The sequence below is a fragment of the Pelodiscus sinensis genome, chromosome 1 (assembly GCF_049634645.1).
Source record: "Pelodiscus sinensis isolate JC-2024 chromosome 1, ASM4963464v1, whole genome shotgun sequence".
Taxonomy (NCBI): domain Eukaryota; kingdom Metazoa; phylum Chordata; order Testudines; family Trionychidae; genus Pelodiscus; species Pelodiscus sinensis.
The window spans coordinates 187,207,362-187,231,377 of NC_134711.1; the positions used below are offsets into that span (position 1 = coordinate 187,207,362).

Below are 24,016 nucleotides of genomic sequence, written 5' to 3' on the forward strand. Positions count from 1 at the left end.
TTGTGTACGCTGTGATTAAGATGCAATGGGAGTAAGGTATCAGAGGGGTAGCCGTGTCACATGCATCTGACGAAGTGGGTCTTTGCCCACGAAAGCTTATGCTCCTACACTTCAGTTAGTCTATAAGGTGCCACAGGACTCCTCGTCCCTTAATGGGAGTAAGGACGACTGTGGAGGAAGGATTGAGAATTCTGAAAGGCACGTGGCACAATATTTCAATAGCGCAACAAATATATATAGCATTGGACAGATATAGGTCAATGCCAAGCAGACAGGTGCCTGCCCTGAAAGGCATTGTTTCAACTGGTTAATGACATTCTTCGCTTCTTGGATTAGCCTATTATGTAGTGGTTAAAAAGTCACCATGTTTCACCCTGCACAGGGCATTATTTAAGGCTATGTCTAGACTACATCCCTCTTTCAAAAGGGGGGTGTAAATTAGAGAGATTGAAATTGCAAATGAAGCTAGGATTTGAATTTCCCACGCTTCATTTGCATAATGGCAGCCACGCGTTCTTTTGAAAATGGGTATTTCGAAAATGAAACAGCTGTCTAGACACAATTCTTTCAGAAAAAAAAAAACCTTTTTTGAAAGATCCTGTAAATCTCAGGGCTGTGTCTAGACTGGCAAGTTTTTTCCTCAAAATCAGCTGCTTTTGCGGAAAAACTTGCCAGCTGTCTACACTGGCCCCTTGAATTTCCGCAAGAACACTGACTTCCTACTGTAAGAAATCAGTGCTTCTTGCGGAAATACTATGCTGCTCCAATTCGGGCAAAAGCCCTCTTGCGCAAATCATTTGCGCAAGAGGGCCAGTGTAGACAGCACAGTACTGTTTTGCGCAAAAAAGCCCCAATGGCTAAAATGGCGATCGGGGCTTTTCTGTGCAAAAGCGCATCTAGATTGGCATGGATGCTTTTCTGCAAAAAGTGCTTTTGCAGAAAAGCGTCCGTGCCAATCTAGATGCTCTTTTCCGCAAATGCATTAATGGAAAACTTTTCCGTTAAAAGCATTTGCGGAAAATCAAGCAAGTCTCGACGTAGCCCAGGTGTACAGGATTTTTTGAAAAAGGAGTTTTTTCAAGGGAACCGCATCTACACAGCAGTTTCACTTTAAAAATACCTGTTTTCAAAAGAACGCGCGGCCGCCATTATACAAATGAAGTGTGGGAAATTCAAATCCCGGCTTCATTTGCAATTTGGATCTGTCTAATTTATATCCCTCTTTCAAAAGAGGGATGTAGTCTAGACATACGTGTGTGTATGTGGAGGGGGGAAAAGGGGGGTTAAACACTTTGCAAGCCTGGAGGAAAAATGCAGTCTAAATCTGTAGTAAGTTGTTATGAAAGTCTGTCAGCTGCTATGCTTTGAAAAATGGGTTTTGACATGGCATGAGAAGAGAATTAGGAAAGAGCTGTTGTACACACATACACTTGCTGAAAGTACATATCAATAACTTAGAAAAAATAAAAGAAACAATGCAATTACCAAAGGGCACAGGAAATCCATTGCATTCAGAATCAAGGTTAAAAGAACATACAAGGATCCCAGGCCTCTGAAACTATGAAAATGCCCTGTTAAGGTAGCCAAACAACCTTATCCCAGGGGTGGTGCCCTGAGCAAGGAAAAGAAAAACTGAGACAACCTTTTCCATTCATCACAAAGATGTTCCTTCCACCAGTGACGTTAGACTCTGTATGAAGACTGTTGTTCCAGATATGTGGTCATGTTCTTGGAAGGCTTTTTAACACCTGCTCTCGACTAGGGATGTTAAATATCGGTTAATTGAATAGTTGAGTAACCTCATGAATTCTTACTGGTTAGTCGACTATTCTATAGTCCCTGGGGGTGGGGCCGTCTGCCAGTGCGCTCTGGTCTCACTCCTGAGAAGACCCATGCCTCTCTGTGCTGCTGCCATTGTATCAGAGCCAGCAGCATAGGGTACCAGGTGAGAGTTGGTCCACAAGGGGAGCCAGTTTAAAAACCAGCTCCCCTTCTAGACTGGCTGCCTGTTGCCCTGTGGTTCTGCCTGTGATAAAGAGGCAGCAGTGCGGCGCGGCAGCAGACCCTGTCTAGGGTGAGGTCTGAGTTCCTGGACCCAGTGCGAGCCAGGACTGAGCAAGGCTGCTGGCCAGTCTGCTAAAAAATGAACTGGCAAGTGGGGGTTGGGGAAAGGGGACAGAATATATGTGTAGTCTATAGCATTAACCTATAAGCTTTTGCTTATTGGTTAATCAGTTAATCAACTACACTTTTACATCCCTACTCTTGACCTGCATTAACCAAGTTGCATGGAACAGTTTGTCTGTTTGGTCTGGAAACTTCCTTGTTTGTTACCAGGGTCCCAGCAGGAGGGTGAGAAGGACAGAGACCTGCTGTATGGGTACTGGAGAGCATCAGGCTATGACAGTATAGGTGGTATAGAAGTGCTTCATTTGCCCAATCCTTCCTGCATGGGGCCAGGAGAGTACCATCATGAGGCGAAGGGAAATAGTTCTTCCCTCCGCAGAGTTCTCTCCTCCTCCTTTCAATACAATGGGCCTTACTGGGAAGTTCAGCCATTCAGTGAGCCTAAATGGCATCTTCAGCCACAACAAACATGGGTGCTTCTTTCTAGCCTTCCCTTTACATTCCGCACTCCATGCTTCCCAGCTCTGGTGCCTGCATTCCATCCATGTTCTTCTCTCTCCATTCTCTACTTTCTCCCACCAGCTGCCTGTAAGAATTGTAGACAATCCCAAGCAAACAGGTGAAACACTTCCTGGGACAGTGAAACTAGTTTGTCTGACCCCATGCCTTCCTGTTATATGTGGTTTCTATCCATAAGGACCAAGAGTCCAAAATACTACTCTCCTTGGAAGAAAATGTCCCATGATTTAAAACTGCCTTAAATAGCTACATCAGACCGTAACATCTGAGGTTCTTAAAATCCACCATTGATGAGAATATGAGACCCCACCAAAAGCATAATGCTAGAGAGGAATTTAAAATAAGGCAGCTTGTGATAAACCAGTAAAAAACCTCCCACCCTTTAATCAAGTACATTCCAGATGTTCAGGGGATGGGATCATTGTGCTTTATATTTAGGTATCATGATGTGGAAACAAATCAGTTTTTGCCTGAAGTAACTAAGGGGGCCTTGAAAATATAGGGCTTATAATAGCTGTCTAGACTCAACTTTGACTAAGGAATTGTTCCCAACACCTGTGTACAGTTGCACATGGCCAGAAACAAGGCCATACCAATATCTATTCAGCAGCACATTCCACCACATTTTCTATTATTTGTTTTACTGCACCCAAAAGTGTGAGTGTGCTGGGCCTTTTACAGACATATAAGTAGACAGTTCTTTACCTTATTTGTGTTTTATTGTGAAGTGTCTCAAAAGAGCTAGGACTTAGGCATAGTTCATATATATATATATATATATAAACCATTGACCACAAGGAGTAAATTAAAGTAATGGTTAAAAAAATGAACTGCTAATTCAACCACAACTTCAATGGAAAATTCATTTTACAGCAAAAACACAAGCATATTTCTCTCTCCTTTGTGAGTTTAACTTGGAACACTACACAGCTTTAATTTTGGACTGGAAGCAGAGAGTTCTGGATGGAGAATTTCTAGCATCTGCTTTGCTGTGGCTGCTGTACAATGAAAAAATGGCATTTTTGTTAAAAATCTGCCAGTGAACTTAAATGTTTGGCTTGAATTTTCTGATCATTGTTCATCAGGTTGCAGCTGAAAAGAATCTGATCAATACACCGATGTATTTTTTTTGTCTTGGAACAATAATTACATTTACACTTTGTTCACTGAAATACTAGGAAGATGTTTCCAGGGCTTTGTTATAATTGTTAGGTCTTTCCTCTCGTAGAAGATGACAAGATGCATCTTTTGAAATCTGTTGAATTTTAAGAAAAAGTACACTACAATTTAAAACAATCCTTTTCTTTTTTCCTGCCTCCCAAGCATAATCCTAACTCACTGAAAGCTAATGGCCTAATCCAGCAACCATTGCAACTGATGGGAACCTTCTTGGGGACTTCTGTAACCACTGCATCAGCTACCATGAGAATGGTCAGATTCCTAATTCCTTGACTTATGCAAGTTCTTCGATTGAGCTTAATGGGATTGTTTAGGTGTGCAGGATTTTTCCCTATGAACATATTCCAGGTTGGCCTGACCTCAGTGACTCTTTATACTTTTAACGATTTGGCTGAGGGGCTGGTCAAACTGAGCTAAAAATTCACGCTGTGATTATTTTATAACTTGCCTTGACGTGCCTTTGTCAGGATCATGCTCGTCAAGAGCAGTTAAAATGTACCTCGGAATTTGTTAATAAGTAAAAGTAGCTACAATAACACATTTCACATTAAAGAGGATGAAGGTGAACATTAAAGTTAAAATATTAAATATTAAGTTAAATATTAAACATTCTTCATCAAAGGTGCTAATATGTGTTATTTCCTTTCTGTAGTTGCAGGTAGAGGATTGTTCTTTGAACTCAGTGTGTTTGATGTAAAAGGGTGAAATCCTGGCTCCACTGAAGTCAATGGGAGATTTGCCATCAACTGGAATAGGGCCAAGATGACTTTATTACTACTTTTACTTTTCACCCATAAGTTTTATTGTCTGTACAACCTCTTCCAAATAACATTTCATTATACTTGTGGGGAGGGGGGAGAATAATGAAGTTTTTTGTTATATACAGAATTAACACATCTTTATCAATAAAATCACTGGAGAACTTCAGCAGATTACTTAAAACTTCTGATTTGTGACATTTTGTGCTAATTATGTCACACTGATATCAAGTCTCAGTGCATATGCTGGGGGTTAATTTACAATAGCCAGCACAATTAATCTGCTAACTTGTATTCAAACTATAGCAGCAGTTTTATTAAACTCAGTGTTAGCTGAAGCTAGATTTCCACCTACTACAAGGAGAATGCTAGTTAATAAAGGCCTTACTGCTGGACATATCTGCATGTGAAAAGTTACAGTGAGTGGTGTTATGAAAATGAAGAGTGAAGTGCTGCTTCACTCTTGTGATTTACATTGTGAGCTCCTTTGGGTAGGGAACTGAGTCATGTACTTTATTAGAAATGCTAAACAAGAAGGAAGCTAGCTCCCTGCTAAGAGCTCACATGGATTGTTGGAGGAAATGATGAAACAGGACTGAGGCAGTAAGTTCCATTCAGATTCTTAGGTTATGTCAACAGCTATAAAAAACTTGTATCATGAAGTCTCAGAGCCCAGATCTGCTGATTCAGGCTAGTACGCCTTGGGAGGTGGGATTAAAAATAATGGTGTAAATGTTCATGTCCATGCTAGAGCCTGGGTTCTGAAACCCACCGCCTTCAGGTGGTCTAAGAGCTTGATTCCAGACCGGGCCCAAATGCCTACACACCAATTTTATAGCCCCCGTTTTGAAGCCCATGTTGACTAACCTGAGCAAGTCACAGTCATGTCACAGGTCTTTCATCGCAGTGTAAGACACAGCCTTAGGCATGGGACACAAGTCACTTGGGAGACAGTATAAAGATACACTGGAGACTGTGGGAACTCTGCACACTTGTGTTGAATGTCTGATGCTGTAATCTTTGCTGGGGATGTTTTTCTTTTGTTTCTGGATCTGTAAGATTGTTTCCCCCCTTTTCTTCTTATAACAAATACACTCTTAAATCCGCAAAAATAAAACCTTGAGAGAGAAAATTCCCTCGAATCACTTTAAAAAAAAAATGTTTCAGTTACTTAAGCCACACCAACAATGCATAGATCTTAGCCCATGGTTGTTTTTTGTTTGTTTGATTGTTTGGTGTGTGCCATATAAAATTATAATTCTCAGTGCTGCGAGAGAAACATTTGAGTTTCAACAATAGACTTTCATGTGTCGTCCACAAGGCAGGACCACAGAAAAGTTGAGTTTAGGTATGATATCTATGATAAATAACAAATGTTCTAACAAGCAAACTTGTTCCTGAAATGTACACACTAAAAATAATTCCTCTGGGTTCAGCAACACTCACCAATGTGCTATGTTAATGTTGAGTCTTCCAGCGGTTCCATAGCCAGTCCCTAATTAGCATCAGTTGGTGTCTAGGACTCTGGCAATTTCAACATCAGGTCTTGGTCCTTGTTAGCAAGAAAACAAACCTCTCCAGAACAGGTTCTTGTGCATAGTCACAGCCTCTCTTACACTTCATTGATTATGACTTCAGTGGTGGGGTGTAAATCCCATCAAGAAGTTAGGAAAATGATCTGCCCATCTGTAAACATGTTCAAGTTTTGTACATGTCTTGAGGGTTTGTGAGCTGTGCACAGCGTGTGCACAAGTAGCTACAGAAATTGGAAGCCCAGTCAAAGGCTAAGGCTTTATATTCTTTTGTTGCTTTATACCCTGTGTTCTGTTACAGAGTGTGCAGGAGAGTCATACAGGGGCCTCATCCAAACCCACTGAAGTCAATAGCAAGTGTTGCATCAGCATTTTGGCTGTAAGTAGAAAAACAGTTGACTAAAAATAGTCAAATAAGGAACAGTGCTTCAAACATGAAGATTCCCCTTTGAAATCATCTGTAAAGGAAAGTGATGCAAGGTAAGTTCTGCCTGTCTTGTGCTAGGACGAAGCATTTGAGAAATCTTCTCTCCTTATCTGTTGCCTACCAACTAATTTGCACAGCACAGGGGCCAGATAGAATGGCGACTTAGTGTTCCGAGTACTATACTGTAGTTGTGAGCTAACTAAGATGCTTGGGGTGTTCGTTAATTCTATGTTTGTTTATTGGCCTCTTGAGATGTGGCTGTGACTCCAGCACTTTGAGAATCTGCTGGCACCCAAAGGAAGTGCTTGGAATAGTGCACTTCTCTCTTTTCTGGGCCAGCTGTAGGAAGGGATATCTGACATCAGATTCATTCAGGCATTGTGCTTACATGTTTCCGAGGGAGACATCACAAGTCTCAAGGGAGAGTGAGGATCATAGGAGTGGAGTGTAAATAAATATGGCCTGAGTACATGATCAACCCCTTGTTTTACTTTTAATCTTTAGTTCTCCTTGTGCCTCTTTTCAACTCTGCATTTTGCTTACTCACTCCTGAAGGTAGCTTTATGTCAAGATAACATTGCTATTGTTTGAATTTCATTGTGTATCTTGGATAAATATCATCACACATTGGTGTGTGTCCTGTATATGTGCTTTCATGAACTCATTCTAGTAGATTTAACTGAAGAGAAAAAAAATGAAGCTTAACTAAATTCCAAATCTGTCTGCTTCTGAAATACAATATACTCCCAATTCAACAATCCTAAATGAAATTATGAATTAACAGGTATAGAATAAAATAATTTACATAATATTTTACTTGTCTTCATTAAATTAAAATTCTCAAAATTTCTCATGTGAGATTTCAAGGTGATAGAGCACAGTACATTGTTTTATTTCCTTAGAACTGCAAACACTGATTAGATGTTTCCAACCACAGAAAAGTCAGTGCTATCTAATATATTGTAAGATCAGTTCTGGACATTGCATTGAACTAAAATAAAGGAAAGCAAGCAAGCATAGATAAGTTGTTTTTCTGTATTTTACTGCTAACATAGAATATAAACACAGGGGTTTATTGTAGCACCAATGTGAAAGAGAAATAGTGTGATGGAACAATTGAGTACTGCACCTAGATAGAATAGTTCTCTCTCTCTCTCTCTCTCTCTCTCTCTCTCTCTCTCGATATACAGTGAAAGCTTTGTTATCCAGCACTCATGGGGTGTGTCTAGACTACAGAGTTTTGTCGACAAAAGTGGACTTTTGTCGACAAAACTATACCTGTGTCTATACTACCGCTGAGTTCTGTTGACATAATGTCGACAGAACTCAGCAGTTTTGTCGACGCTGGTAAACCTCATTTTACGAGGCATAACGCCTTCTGTCAACAGAGTTCTGTCGACAGAAGGCGTTATTGCATGTAAACTGTCCTTGCGTCTACACTGCCATGTCAACAAAGCAGCTTGCTTTGTTGACAGAACTGAATGTAGTCTAGACGCTCTTTGTCGACAGAAGCTTTGTCGACGGTATCTGTGGACAAAACTTCTGTCGACAAAACTCTGTAGTCTAGACGTACCCATGGAGAATGAAACAGAAGACAGGACTATGTAGCACTTTTAAGACTAACAAGATGGTTTACTAGGTGATGAGCTTTCATGGGCCAGACCCACTTCCTCATTTCAAATTGTGGAACTAACCATCTTGTTAGTCTTTAAAGTGCTGCATAGTCCTGTCTTTTGTTTCAGCAAGACCAGACAAACACAGCTACATCTCTATTACTATTCCTCATGGAGAATGGACATGGCTGGTTAATTGAATGTGCCAGACAACAATGTGCCAGAATGTGCCAGGCTTATGACTCTGCGCTAGCCCCCTACTAGCAGATTTGGTTCCCAGCAGCTCAAGGAAGGCTGAGTGGGAAGGAGGTGTTCGCTGATGACATCAGTCAGCAGTCAGAAGCCCTGCAATGGCTGGCTGGCTGGAAGAGGTGAGAGTCAGGCTTGCATGCCTGAAGATGTGGCGGAATAGTGGCTGCGGGCAATGCTAGTGAACAAACTTTTCTGGTTAACAGAGTGATGGATAATAAAGTTTTCACTGTATATCCTAAATAAAATTAGGATGTTTCCCATAATATAAAATGCTATGACATACTCTGGATTTAAATAATGAGTATATTAAGAGTGGAAACACTAAAACATTATCAGAGAATCAAAACAATACATAACAATGTTTTATTTGTGTGACTGATTTATCTAGTTAGTGCAGAGGCTAGGGATGTAAGTGCCTGATAAGCATATGCTTATTGGGTAGTCGAGAAGAGACTTGGCTAGTCGCTCCCCCTCCCTCCCTGCCGGCTTAAAAGTCAGTTCCCCCCAGCACTGTCTCTGTGGGGGGCAGGGGAGGCAGAGGCATAGTGGAGGGACCTGGCACAAGCTGGCAATCAGCGGTCCCGGACACTGCGACTCTGCTTTTTAAATTTATTAGAAGCCTGGCAGGTCTTAATACATGTAAAAGGGAGACCACCACCCAGGTTAGCTCCCAGGGCCAGGAGCTTACCCTGCTGTGAATCTGCAGTTTCCTCCCTTATCGACTAATTGAGTAGCCGATGGAAATTTCATTGACTTTTCAATTAGCTGATTAAATGCAATTTAATATCCCTAGCAGAGGCAGCATCTGTTTTCATTGAATTGCTGCTTTCTCCTCCTGTTATGCAGCAGCTGGGAAAAATGAAGTCAAAGTCAAGATCTGAATTAATGTTCCAAAGGTGACAATTAAACTGAATGAGGGCATGAAAAGGATGCACAGTGACAGTGGCTGCTGGCATTTTACTTGCAGAGGTCAGGAGCAGGTATACTAGTTCAATCTAGTCTGTGCAGAAAGCTCCCTACTGCAGTCTGAACCTCTCTAACCTGGGACTCACTGGTTCAGCAACATCTGTGGTCTGGCAGGACCACAAATATTCCAGGGCCAGAGAGTCCTGATGCAGGGCTGGTGGCCAGAAGTCCCGTGGGCCAGTAGGGCAGCGGCCACAAGCAAGGCCAAGAGTCTGGTGTGTGGCCCAATGGAGCCAGGAAGCCTGGTGGGGCTGGGGGGGGGGGGGGGGGTGGTGGTGGTGGTGGTGGGGCAGAACTTACCTCATTTGGAACCAACCAGGTCCACGGGTACCAGACCAGGGACTAACCTGAACTCCTTGTTGCATTTTTGGAAAAATTGTAGCTTGCTTTTTCCAGGGCAGCTACTTTGTTTGCCATCTTCTCTCTTTCTGCTGCTCGGCAGATTGAAGAAGAATCCAAGACATTTTAACAAGAGGAAACTGTGAGTCGAGGTTCCCTCTAATTTTTCCATTCAGACGCTAATCAGCTGGGCAACATTTGAATCTCTTCTGAGTGGCCGCACAAGCACACAGCTCCCTGGGAACATTGCTATGGGCCCATAGCACATCACTGGTGTTGGTAATTAAAAATTATTAGGTTGCTGGATAAAAAGATCTTTGCCACTTGAATTTGGCTGGAGCTTTGTGGCCACTGGGGAGTTTCTAGACCTCTCCCCTGAATTGTGCTTTTATGGGGGGGAGGCTGCTTTCAGGGCAGACCTGGCCATTAGTAGGCCAGCTCACTATGTGTGCTCAGCACCTCTACCTTCTCCTGTGAGAGAGGAAGTTGAAGGAATGTCTGAGATGAGGAGAAGGGGAGAAAAACTGGCAGGAGAACTGAAGAAGGGAGATTGCAAGTCTCAGTTATCAACACAGCGGAATCAAGAGCAAGCTGTTCAACAACCGTCTGCAGAAGGTGCTGCCAAGAAGAGCCTTGAGTACTGGTGATGGCAAGAGGCATGTGTGGAAATGATGCATTTTAGGGCAGAGGTGGGGAACCTCTGGCAAGCTGGCTGCATGCGGTTTGTCAGGGTTAGCCACTGGTGGGCCACCAGAGGGTTTGTTTACCTGAGCATGCACAGGCATGGCTGTACACAGCTCCCAGTGGCTGCAGTTCATCATTCCTGGCCAATGGGACCTGTGGGAAGTGGCATAGCCCTCACCTCCCGTTGGCCAGGAATGACAAACTACAGCCACTGAGAGCTGCAGGGCTCCATGCCTGTGGATGCTCATGTAAACCAACTGTCCTGGGCCTGTCAGTAGCTAACCCTGGTGAACCGTGTCCACCCCTGTTTTAGGGGGATAATAAGGTTTTGACCAATTAAACTATGACAATTAAAGGTGCCACAATATTTCTTTATAAAAATATGGGTGCATTAAGCTTGAAGTCCTGGCTACACTGCAGCTTATGTAACCACACGGTGCAAACCTAAAGTCTTCCCCACCTCTTCCCAGGTGGAGGGTCTGATTTTTATGTAAGCTCCCTGCGTGCTGCCAGAGAAATGTGAAGAGTCCAGTATTCCCACTGGGCTGTGAGGCAGCTTCACAGGGGATGAATCAGCCCTGCCCAGTCAGAGGCTCAGGGCTCTCTCCAAATGTAAGAGGACTGTGAGCCCCTTACTAAAACTCAGTGGGAGTTTTTGGTTGGCCAGCTCCCAGTACCAAAAGGGGAAGGGCCCATGAAAAATCAGGGCCCTGAGACTGACTGATCCCAGGGACAATGGGAAAAAGCCAACAAAAAGCCAGGTCAGTCTGATTGACAGGTTGGACAGGCCAATGAGGGAATTAGAGGGCCAGGTTCCATGGTCTGTGTGAGCTAGGATTTTCTGGGTCTGAGTCAAAATGGGGTGAGAGCTAAGAAGAGTAGCAAGGGGTCCAGGCTGTTCTGAGGAGCAGACCTGCAGTGACAGAGCCAGACACACACACATCCCAAGGAGTGCAAGCTGTGCTGAGAGACAGACCTACAGTGACCAGAGCCAGAGGGGTCAGAGGAGCAACATTATTATAAGTATTTTGGATGTTCTATATTTTAATATATAAATATTATAATTATAACACAGAATGCAAAGTGTACAGTGTTCACTGTGAATTATATGTTTGCCAGGCAAATAAGAAGAAGGCAGCATTATCTCCTGTAAATGTAAGTAGGTTTATGTTAGCGATTGGCTAAGCAACAAGTAGGACTGAGTAGACTTGTAGTTGACTTTGGTTTGTTTGGAGTGCAATTGCATAAAAAAAATCTGCATTTATAAGTTCATGACTGAGAATTCATGACTGAGATTACACTACAGTACTTGTTCTAAATGAATTGAAAAAGTACTGTATCTTTTGTTTATTTGTTACAGTGCAAATATTTTAATAAAACTAATACTTTAAAGTGAGCATTGTACACTGTGGCTATGTCTAGACTGCAGGCTTCTTTCGAAAGATGCTCTTTCGAAAGCATCTTTCGAAAGAGCATCTTTCAAAAGATTGCGTCTAGACTGCAAGCGGATCTTTCGAAAGAAAAATCCGCTTTTTCGAAAGAGAGCACCCAGCGAGTCTGGATGCTCTCTTTCGAAGACGGCCTCTTTACATTGAAGAACGCCTTCCTTCGAAAGAGGAACTTTCGAAGGAAGGCGTTCTTCCTCGTGAAACGAGGTTTACCGCCATCGAAAGAAAAGCCGCGTTCTTTCGAAATCATTTTGAAAGAACGCGGCTTGAGTCTGGACGCAGGGGAAGTTTTTTCAGGAAAAGGCTACTTTTCCCGAAAAAAACCCTGAGTCTGGACACGGCCTGTATTCTATGTTGTAATTGAAACAAGCATTTCAAACTGTAAACAAAATCCAAAATATTTATAATAAATGTAAATTGGTATTTTATTATTGCTTATCTGTGTGATTAAGCTGCAATTAATCAAGAGTATTTGCCTCTAGTTAATTTGTTTTGTGTTAATCTCTTGTGTTACCTGTGATTGACACACACACACACACACATACACACACACATATATATATATATATATGTGTGTCAATGTCAAAGGCCTTCATAGTGGTCCTATTCTTAACCTGGCAGGAGGAGAGTAAACGAGGCAGAGTTCTAAACTGATTAGTTCAATATACTGGAAGGCAGAGGAATGAAATAGAAAGGAGACTGAATGGAAGTATCACTTAAGGACATAGGAAAAAGTGGTTCTCCCCCCCCTCCCCCCCTGGAGAATATTTTGAAAGGGTGTGGTACAAGGAAACAAGGAGCCTGTAGATGTGGCCAGGAACTCTCTGCAGGCTTAATGATTCACTCTTAATTTGCAAATATATATAGTATCAAACTTGATTATCTTGATTATTTTATTACTTGTTTTTAGGCTTCAGAAATTGCTGGCAGAGAGAGCAGTAGCCCTGTAGTCCTTACCTGCTTCGGGGAGGAAGGGCATTTTCTTAACCACCTTTGAGTAACAGTCAGCTGGTCTCTTCTTGGCTAGAGCTGTGTGAAATGTTTTGTTCATAGTGCAAGTGAAAGGCCATGCAAACAGCCACCTGGTGTAGAGAGTGAACTCAAAACCAGACAACAAGGTGCCTTGTGAATCATTTTTGAGCCTGCAAACTTCTTACCCAGAATTAGAAGTGCCTGGAGTAATGTGAATGTCTGGAGGTTAAGTTTAATGAGTTCATTTCAGGCTGATTGCAAAAGATCCTTGGTGCAAGTTATACTGTAAATTCTCTGGAACTCTGGCTGAACAAACTCCATATAATCAAAGGGTCTATCATGTTACTGTCTGTGGTTGTATGTTCAGACAAGGTAAAATTCATCCTTGTGCAGAGGGCTGGCATGTAACTAGACTGCAAGTAGGATTTGGCTGTTTCTTGCCCTCCTCAGATAGTCAAATTAGACCCAAAGAGAATTTTTTTCACTGAGCTTTGCATATTGTTTCCCAGGAGTAAAGCAACTGTATATATTGTAGCTTTTAAAATTAACCTTTCATGCACAAAGATAAATCTGCATTTATAAATTCATGACTGAGAATTCATGACTGAGATTACACTACAGTACTTATTCTAAATGAATTGAAAAAGTACTGTATCTTTTGTTTATTTGTTACAGTGCAAATATTTTAATAAAACTAATACTTTAAAGTGAGCATTGTACACTGTATTCTATGTTGTAATTGAAACAAGCATTTCAAACTGTAAACAAAATCCAAAATATTTATAATAAATGTAAATTGGTATCTGTGGGAGGAATGATCAGAATTTATATTTTTTTCCATTTGTAATACAGGCAGTCCCCGGGTTACATGGATCCGACTTACATCGGATCCCTACTTACAAACGGGGTGAGGCAACCCCGCACTAGCTGCTTCCTCGCAGCAGACCAGGGAGATGCGACGCTAGCGCCTCCCCCAGCAGACTAGGGAGATGCGGAGCGGCTTTTCTCTGCAGATACCTCAGCTTGAGAATAAAGGACTGAGGGAAGTGAGGTGTGGGAGAATAAAACTGAGCTCTGGAGAAATGTTTGGCTAGAGTTTCCCCTACAATATGTACCAGTTCCGACTTACATACAAATTCAACTTAAGAACAAACCTACAGTCCCTATCTTGTACGTAACCCGGGGACTACCTGTACTGTATTTTTTTAATGTGTAGCTCTGATTTTCTGTTCAGAGACCAGGCCTGTGTAAACTTAAATCTCCACTATTTCCCTTTCTTTGTCCAGCTACTAATTCCATCTCTAATAATATGTGTACAATTCACTGCGATAAAGAGGTGCGATTGCTGCATGTGTAAATGTACACGCTAGTTTTGATCCAGCTAGTACAAACTTAGCATCCAGGACCTTAGGAGCCAGGTTGGGGAGTGAGGGGAGAGGACCGCACAGGCCAGACTATGGCTCCTCTGGGGAGGCTGGAGTTGTGCTGCCTGTCTATTGCGGGGACACAGAGACAGGTTAGGGGGAAGGTTTTCCCTCCCATGACATGGCTACGGGCCAGAGGGGAGGGGTTTGGGACAGGGGAGCTGCTTAACTTGGCTAGTATCTGGCAATACAGTGAGGCCTGGCCCCAGCTGGCCACTCTCTTCCTTGTGAACCATCTCCCTGTTGTTACTCTGCAGTGCAGCTGTCCCCTGCATTTGCTATCCCAGTCATCATTGCAGAGCATAACTGTCCCTCTGATCAGACCCCTCCTTTTCCTTGTTATGGAAAACAATGGAATTCCAGGCACATCCTATTGTCCTGCACAACCAAATCCTGACCTTGCTTTAAATTAGGATAAGAGGAAGTTGCCTACCAAATTTAGTGGTGGTGGCTCTTCCCATTTAGGAGGAGTTCTTGAACAAATGGACAGACTTATGGACAGACAAGCACACAAACTCTCTAAGGGTATGTCTACACTACCACCCTAGTTCGAACTAGGGTGGTAATGTAGGCATACCGCACTTGCAAATGAAGCCCGGGATTTGAATTTCCCGGGCTTCATTTGCATAAGCCGGCCGGCGCCATTTTTAAATGCCGGCTTGTTCGAACCCCGTGCCGCGTGGCTGCACGCGGCACGGGCTAGATAGTTTGAACTAGCAAGCCATTCCGCACTATCTGTACACCTCGTTCCACGTGGAACGAGGTGTACAGATAGTGCGGAATGGCTTGCTAGTTCAAACTATCTAGCCCGTGCCGCGTGCAGCCACGCGGCACGGGGTTCGAACAAGCCGGCATTTAAAAATGGCGCCGGCCGGCTTATGCAAATGAAGCCCGGGAAATTCAAATCCCGGGCTTCATTTGCAAGTGCGGTATGCCTACATTACCCCGCTAGTTCGAACTAGGGTGGTAGTATAGACATACTCTAAAATATATAAAGAGATTTGGTAGGCCCATGTTCCTTGTTTGTTAGACCAAGATACATATCTCTGGCTATGTCTATAGACTGCAGAGTTTTTCCAGGATACCGGAGGTATACCAGAAAAACTCTGCCGCGTCCAGGGAACACATCCGCTTTTTCAGAATGGTTTCCGAAAAAGTGGGCATGTTCTTATGGCATCCCTGTATTCCTCTCAGTGAGAGGAATAAGGGATGTTCTGAAAGAGGAGGTTTTTCTGAAATTTGGCCCTGTGTAGACGGGCCAAATTTTGGAAAAGCCTCTTCCACAAAAACCAGAAAAAGATACGCAAATTGTGGTTCGTAATTTACGTATCTTTTTTCAAAAAAACCCTGCAGTCTAGATGTAGCCTCTTTCGTACCAACTGCAAAAAAGAAAATGAAATCATCAGAGCAGGAGAAATCAGTGAAGCAACAGGCAGGAGGTTAACTTCATAAAAAGAAAGCTTTTTCAAGGGGCTATAGTTGGAAGATGGCAGTGCTGAGGCCAGGGTGGCATACATTTATCAAGAGCAAAATAGATCATTTAGCTTTACCTCAAAATGTCAAATAGTTTGTGCATTAAAATCTAAGATAAACTAGAAATCCCTGCAGGTACGCTTCCAGTGGAGCACAGCTGGGTGAGAAATCATTTTCCAGCCTTGGGAATTTTTAAGAGTCCCAATTTGTTTCCTTTCACAAATCAAAATGCAAATGTGAAAACTCAAAAATATATGCAAACTGACAAACCAAGCACTTTTTCGTTTTGGTTCAATTGAAACAATTTTGGCTTTTGTTTTGATCTTTTTTTTGGTTTTCATTTTTTCAGTCTAATCAGCCAACATTTTAAACTGTCATTTTGAAACAAACAAAAAAACCCAGATTTTTTTGGTTTGAAATTGCCTAAATGAAATATTTTGACCATTGTAAATCTTTTTGGTTGCATGTTTTTAGATGTATTATACCCCTGTTTTGCGATAAGTTTTGATTTAGATAAACTGGCTTTGGTCAATAGTTCTCAACCAGCTTTTTACACTGGAGAGTCAGTGTTAGCCAAATGGTAATGAACTAATATCAGCTTTCCTCTGCTGCAACTTGTATTGAATAACATGAAGTATGTATGAGATGAATCATCACAAATTAGACTCAACAAAACAAATGTATTTGCAAATCCGGAAATCTTTAGACAAGTCTAGTTTTTGCTGCTGCCTGTAAGGAGACTTGTTTTTCCTGTTGTTCAGTGTCTTAACAACATGTCTTATGTTGGTGACACTTTCAGGAATGTGGGCACATGAGGCTGCAGATTCCCTGGACTGTGGTGGTGGTTTACTGCCATGTCTTAGTTTAGCTTTGGATGTTGCTGCTCTTCAAGTTCCTTAGTCATACTTTAGTCCAGGATTGCTACAGCAATGAATAATGACCGTCAATCTGTATACTGTATGGCTAACTGAAATTCATGCTTAGATTCCTAAATAAGTGGCCTGATTTTTTTCAAGGAGCAAAGCATCTGGAGTGCCCACTGATATCAGTATAGGTTGTGAATTCAGCCTGTCTGAAAGTCAGTTCACTTACTTGCCATCTAAGGTGTAGATGTAGGTGCCTAAACAAGGGTGAAATCCTGGTCCTATTGAAGTAAATGAAAAAACTCCTATGGCCTTGAACAGCGTAAGAATTTCAACCAATGATTTTATCTCCAACTGTGCAAAAGATCACATGTCGGTCTCCTGTCCCAGGCACTTTGAGACTCACCTTCCTACAATGGTTTCCCCTTGCTCCAGAAAGGAACTAAGGGTATGTCTACACTGCCACCCGAGTTCGAACTAGGGTGGCTAATGTAGTCATTCGAAGTTGCAAATGAAGCCCGGGATTTAAATATCCCGGGCTTCATTTGCATCTTGCCGGGCGCCGCCATTTTTAAATCCCCCTTAGTGCGGACTCCGTGCCCGTGGCTACACGCGGCATGGAGTAGGTAGTTCGAATTAGGCTCTCTAATTCGAACTACCGTTACTCCTTGTGGAACGAGGTGTACCGGTAGTTCGAATTGGAGAGCCTAATTCGAACTACCTACTCCATGCCGCATGTAGCCACGGGCACGGAGTCCGCACTAAGGGGGATTTAAAAATGGCGGCGCCCGGCAAGATGCAAATGAAGCCCGGGATATTTAAATCCCGGGCTTCATTTGCAACTTCGAATGCCTACATTAGCCACCCTAGTTCGAACTAGGGTGGCAGTGTAGACATACCCTAAGTTACTACTGGCCCATACCAGTTGTAGATTGCTTCATACTCTGTGCCAGCTTAGGTGTTACAGCCAAAACTCCAACCATTCTCTAATCATCTCTGTCCAGTCGCCTCTTGCCTCTATGGGAGTGTTGGGAGAGTGTGTGTGTGGGGGCGGAGGGGGAATGATAGAGGACACAAATCAGACATCGGGAATGTTAACACATAAACTTGTAGGGGAACATTTTAACCTCCCTGACATTCAATAATGGATAGAAGGAACAAAGGAATTTTATCACTGCTGAACTGGAATTCATTTACAAGTTTGACACGGTTAACCTGGATTTAAATAAAGATATTAACTGATTAACTCACTACAAAGCGGCTACGTCTAGACTGGCATGATTTTCCGCAAATGCTTTTAACGGAAAAGTTTTCTGTTAAAAGCATTTGCGGAAAAGAGCGTCTAGATTGGCACGGACACTTTTCCGCAAAAGCACTTTTTGCGGAAAAGTGTCCGTGCCAATCTAGACACGCTTTTGTGCAAAAAAGCCCTGATCGCCATTTTAGCCATCGGGGCTTTTTTGCACAAAACAGTACTGGGCTGTCTACACTGGCCCTCTTGCACAAATGATTTGCGCAAGAGGGTTTTTGCCCGAACGGGAGCAGCATAGCATTTCCGCAAGAAGCATTGATTTCTTACAGTAGGAAGTCAGTGTTCTTGCGGAAATTCAAGGGGCCAGTGTAGAGACAGCTGGCAAGTTTTTCCACAAAAGCAGCTGATTTTGCAGAAAAACTTGCCAGTCTAGACACAGCCAGTTTCCCCAACTTTTGAAAATTGCATTTTCACATCAATAGCTATGAAAGGGACCTATCCTGCCTACTTAATTAGCTTCATTAACAGAGGTCCTACAATTGACAGGTAACTACTTTTGCTGTTATATATATTTTGGATTCTGTATTTTTCACTCCAGTTCTTCTAATGAAGTGGGCTTTACCCATGAAAGCTCAAGATCTAATGTATTTGTCACCTTCTAAGGTGCCACAGGACTACTTATTGTTTTTAAACAAAGAAAGTCCTTTCCCGCTGCTTTACTGGTTCATTGTAGCCTGTTTCAAATTACAGTAATCAGCACTATTGAAGCAAGAGCTTGAGAGGAATATACTCTGCTAATATGAATACACTACATTGTCTGCATTAAAGGAGACATCCATTGTGTGGGGGAGGGAGAAGAGGGACAATCATCCTTAAAATAACTTTCCTGATTAATTATTCCCCCTTTAACTCTAGCCACGTGACAACTTAAAACATTCCTTGAAGACCTTAAATTTCTGAGATCCCTGATTATGTTTCATGCCTATAATTTTCAGCTGCAGATGATTTGCTGCAGGTTTTACTTTACCTCAGAAGAACAAAACACTCATTGTACAATCTTCCTCAGGCAAATTGTCCCAGTGACCACCTGCAAGCAATAGCTTCTGTCTCTGAAGGGATTTTGCTCAAACTTTCTAAAAAGAATTCACCTTCTGGGTAGAGAACAACTATGGAAAAATGAAGCCCCAAAGGTCAACATTTTGCAATGTTTGAGCATGTGAAAACAGGGTTATAATGGAAACTATTTTGCAACTATAGTGATAATGGGTGTGGCCAGCACCTATCATCACATCTTTCAGTGTCTGCAGTGTTGTTTGTAGCTCTGTCAGTCCCAGAGAGACAAGGTTAGTGAGATACTGTCTTTTATTGGACCAGCTTAATCAGAAGGAATAATTTTTATCCCTTCTCAGCCCTAAATGTAGAAGGATAAAGGATAATAGTTCTCTTTTCTATAGATTGTTTTTTAATATTGAGTAATTTTAGCTGCATCTGGAAATAAATGTATTTTCTGACTTTCCAGGAACAATTCTTAATTTTTCCACAGTAAAAAGATCTCTGTGAGATAGATAGTTATTATACTGAATTTGAGAAGCAGGATATGTGTATTTTTCTCTTTATTACCATCACTTCTTGGACTTTTAATAAAATTTCACAGGCCCTATCACCCTCAATATTTTTCTCAAGGCTCAGTTCTGAAGCCTTTCTTAGTTAAGTATTTGCAAAAACATAGATATCATTACTTTTGATTGTAGTCAGATGAAGAACTCTCAAATGTTTATTCAAGATGCTATTTTCCAGGAATACACATTTGGAATGCAATAAGGCACTGCTTTTTTTGTTTGTTTTTTTAAAGTTCTATTTACACGGGATCAATCTAGTCTGTGGGCATTTGAAACTGACTGTACTAATTCCATGTAGTGATGCTTAAATCCCCAGAGGCCTGACACAACTTTGTTTGAATTCATGGGAGAATTTCCATTTGTTTCAGGGGGTGTTGGGACAGGTCCCATAATTACTCTAGTTTTCTACAGCAGGGCTCCATTTGAAGTGATAAAGGCTTTTCTAAGTGTTTAGGACCATTGCTCTGAAGCATTTCTCTTGTTTGAGAAGTAGTTATCATGGCCTCCCAGGGAAGAAACCTCAATAGAGGTTTTTCATTTTCCGCCCCATTGCACAAAGCAGTTGTGTAGTATACCTACAGCCTGAGAGACCTGGATGAATGATTTGTATCCTTCTGTTCCTCATTCAAGAGGAGGAAAAGTAGAGGCATGCAGGAAATATCTATAGAGCTTAGTAAGGTAAAAGCAAGTGGGCAATCTTTTCCCCTAAAATGATCTTGTGTGTGTAATCAGTGAAAGCTCATTTTGTCCTCCCACCACAAAATACAGCAGATGGGCCAGTCAGTCACTCACCAGGAGAGTTTTGGGGTGGGAAAGGGACATGTATGAGCTTCAGGCAAGTGAGGGGAATTCTAGCTGTTTTGACCGTTGCATGAATGTATCAGGCCAAAAATATTTCTTGGATCTAAAACCTTTTAAAATTTACATTTTGGGACATGAAGGAAGTTTGTATTTGAATTCCTGCATATCAATCTAGCCCTTCAGTTTTGATTCTGGGGCACATTCAAAACTAAAAGGGTTTGATTTAACAAATGTAACCAAAGTGAAGCGCAGATTCACAGGAACAGCTATAATCATAAGATTGTAACCATCCTGTGAAATCTTTTGAGATTTGTCATCATGAGCTGAAATAGATATATTTCTGTCATCTTGGACCAAGGCTTCAGGCTGTGGAAACTTAACTTTCAACATCTATTTTTTAAATGCTTGTCTTAAATCCAGTTTTGGAACTGTGCTTTCAATGCATGGTTTCACGTAACTAACAAGATAGCAGTTCTGTGGCTGCTCTGATAAAGTTGCTAATCAGGTGGAAAAACAAATAAAGTCCTCGCCGTGCACGGATTCGAACCTTCTCAGCAATACCTTTATTGGTGAAATAAAATTACCTGATACAAAGGAAGGTATTTTCAAAGGCATTAATTAGTAGGGGTTACTCTTCTCCCACTAAGGTCAATGGAAATTGTACCATCTACTTAAATGGGAGCAGAGTAAGAACATGGTGGATGCTTTTGAAAATCCCACCCACATCTTTTGTATGAAGCTCTTCAAGTGGAAAAGATGCCCAGTCCAACTGTTTGCTCTTATGTGCATATGTGACCATCAACCAGGGTCTGAGTCTCTCATCCCCCCTCACTCTGACAGACAAAGGAGGGCTTGTCTAAACACACAAATTGTATTCTTATTCTATATATACCATGATACAGTAAAACTCCAATTGTCCGGCATCCAGTGGTCCGGCACTCCCAATAGTCCGGCACCAACTGGAACCCGGAAGTGCTCAGGCAGCTGCTTCAAGAAGTTGTTAGTCAATTACACTACCATCAGCTGGATCTACAGGTGACAGGCTCGCAATTTATCTTTCCTCTACTGCCTCTGGCAGGGGTGGGGGGAGGAGTGAGGGGCGGCGGGGAATGGCGTGGCAAGGACCAAACCCTCCACCATTTTGCAGGGAGGCAAAGCCTGCAAGCGGCAGCAGCAGAGAGGGGGCAAGAGGCAGGCAGCTGCTTCAAGAAGTTGTCAGTCAATTACATTACCAGGGCTTTGCCTCCTTACAAAACGGCAAAGGGTTTGGCCTTCGCCGCACCATTCCCCGTCCTTCCACCCCCACCGGAGGCAGTGTGGGTCCCAGCAGACCCATCACAGCCCCTCGCCAGAGTACTTCCTGATAGTCCGGCATATCCAATAATCCGGCACCACCTGGGTCCCAAAGGTGCCGGATCATCGGAAGTCTACTGTACAATCCTCCTAGTGTGGACTTCTTTAAAGACATGACAAAAGTAAGATGAAGACCCAAAAGTGGAGAGCACCTAAATGTCAGGGAGTGAAACTGAAGTGAACATCTTCTCTCCCTCTGAATACCTGATCTGGGACTACTGAAGTCCAGGGCCGCTTTACCACTGATTTCAGTGGAGCAGAAGTGAGTCAGTCCCATGGCCCACAACTGCCCTAGAAACAGCACATTTAGTTGAAACGTATGTGCTCGCCACCTCTTCATCTTTCTTTAGCAACAATTCAGTCATTAAGAAACAGATCTGCCAGTCGGATTCAAAATTACGGTTACAAATAAAATCTGTAATCACAGGAAAAGTATGCAAACAATATAAGATTATTTAAAAACAATGAAAGAAAAAATACCAAGGAGAGAGTTGCCAATGGGATTTTAAAAAGGGTAAGTAACTGATATACTGAAAAAGCAGTTTTGACAAATTTCTACTGATTGTTTGTAATCAAGCTGTATAGTTTGGAAAGCCATACATTAGTATTTCCAGAATAGAATGTCAGAAGGGATCTTGTTGGTTAGCCTTTTCTAATTAGCCCAGGAATGTAAAAAGAAATTTCAAGTTACGATTTTTTTAAAAAAATTAAAATTATCCTTATAGAGTGCAGTGTATACCATCTTTTGAATAGGAATTGATTTTATTTATATAGATTTTATATGTTAAATAACCAGGTCTCATTTAGCTAGAATGACTGACAAAAATGCATTTGGGGCTTAATTTTTGTGTGAGAGAAAAGTTGTTATGCTGAAAGGAATGTTTTTGGTTATGTTGGCTATTATCTCTATCAGCTACTTCCTAACCAAACTACATTTTAAGGCAACACACAGAAACCTGTTGGAGAACACTTTAACTTGCCCGGGCATTCATTAATGGATCTCAAAGTCACCGTGTTGTTTCAGGCAAATTCCACAAGCCAAATACACAGGGAAGCCTTGGAAGTTAACTTCAGTTACAGGTTTGGGACCCATCATAAAGATATGAATAAAGGGTACAACTAGAGTGGTGGGTTTTAACAAAACTCCGCTGTATCCAGGGAACACGTTTGCTCTTCCGCTTTTTTTGGCGGGAGAGCAAACACGCTTTTTTGGGAAGCCCTGTATACCTCGTTCTATGAGGAATAAGGGCTCCACTGAAGGAGGAAGCTTTTCTGCCATTTGACCCCATCGGGATGGGGCTAAATGGTAGAAAAGCCACTTCCAGAAAAGCAATCAGAAAAAGCTATGCAAATTGCGAGCTCAATTTGCAGAGCTTTTTCCGATAAAAAAGTGTAGTCTAGACCTAGCCAAAGACATTACCTAGCTAGCACACTACCTTCCACATCCTGATGACTTAAAAAAACGAACACTGGGTATTTGAGAACAGTTTGTAACATGAACAATCTAATTGACTTTTTTCCCACTTTTTCCCTTGCTTCTCTCTCTCTCCCTCTTCCCCCCCCCCCCCCCCCAATTCCCTACTATTTATTTTGGAACTGGACCTTTAATACTCCATTCATTTGAAGAAGTGGGTTGGGCCCACAAAAGTTCATGATACCATCTACATGTTTTGTTAGTCTTTAAGGTGCTGCTAGACTATTCATTTTTTAAAAGTTTTTACATTTTGAGGGTACATCTATACTACAGGACAAAGTCAAATTAAGCTACACAATTTCAGCTATGTTAATTGTGTGGTTGAAGTTGAAATAGCTTACCCCGGTTTTTGGCACTGTCTACACTGCAGGAAGTTGAAGGAAGAGCACTCTTCTTTTGAATTCCCTTACTCCTCGTGAAAGCAGGGTTACTGGTATCGATCGGAGCTCCCCTCTCAGTTTGAATTAACTGTCTTAACTAGACCACTATTTCGAACCCTGAGGGGTTTCCAATGAGCTTACTTTTTCTCCTTCATAATTCAGGGAATCTACTTGGCAATTTTTCAGTCATTGTTTTATTGATCTAATGCCTTTACATTACTAATGAGATTTTTAAAAGTCAATAACAAAACCAGAAAAAATTACATTTTAGTGATTGATATGAAAACCTCAACTGGTATTCTGTTTTTTTATGTAAAGAAAATGTTGAAGTTTCTTGATTTTACTCTTTAGATATAGACACATGTTTAAGACAAAAAGCTAAGTAACTACAGAAGACAGCAAACCACAAGGACCAAACTTAGAACAGGCAGGGCTCACAGCCAATGAACCTCAATATTTTGTTGAAATTTTGTCAATATTGAAAAATTAATTTTAATATTATGAGGAAGAGCTTAGATGTTTATATGACCTCCATCACCACAGTATCAGAGCACCTCACTA

General features: G+C 41.9%; 1 protein-coding gene across 4 annotated transcripts in view; it reads left to right on the forward strand.

Moving 5' to 3' along the window:
• KCNJ15 (potassium inwardly rectifying channel subfamily J member 15) overlaps positions 1-24,016 on the forward strand; it is a 95,547-nt gene that overhangs the window by 28,091 nt on the left and 43,440 nt on the right. For 2 of the 4 annotated variants that reach the window (XM_014575451.3, XM_075911940.1), the window contains exon 2: positions 6,417-6,595. The exons of the other annotated variants lie outside the window; for them this stretch is intronic. The gene's annotated coding sequence lies outside the window, so the exon portion shown is untranslated. The remainder of the gene's footprint in view (positions 1-6,416; positions 6,596-24,016) is intronic. 4 annotated transcript variants of the gene reach the window in all.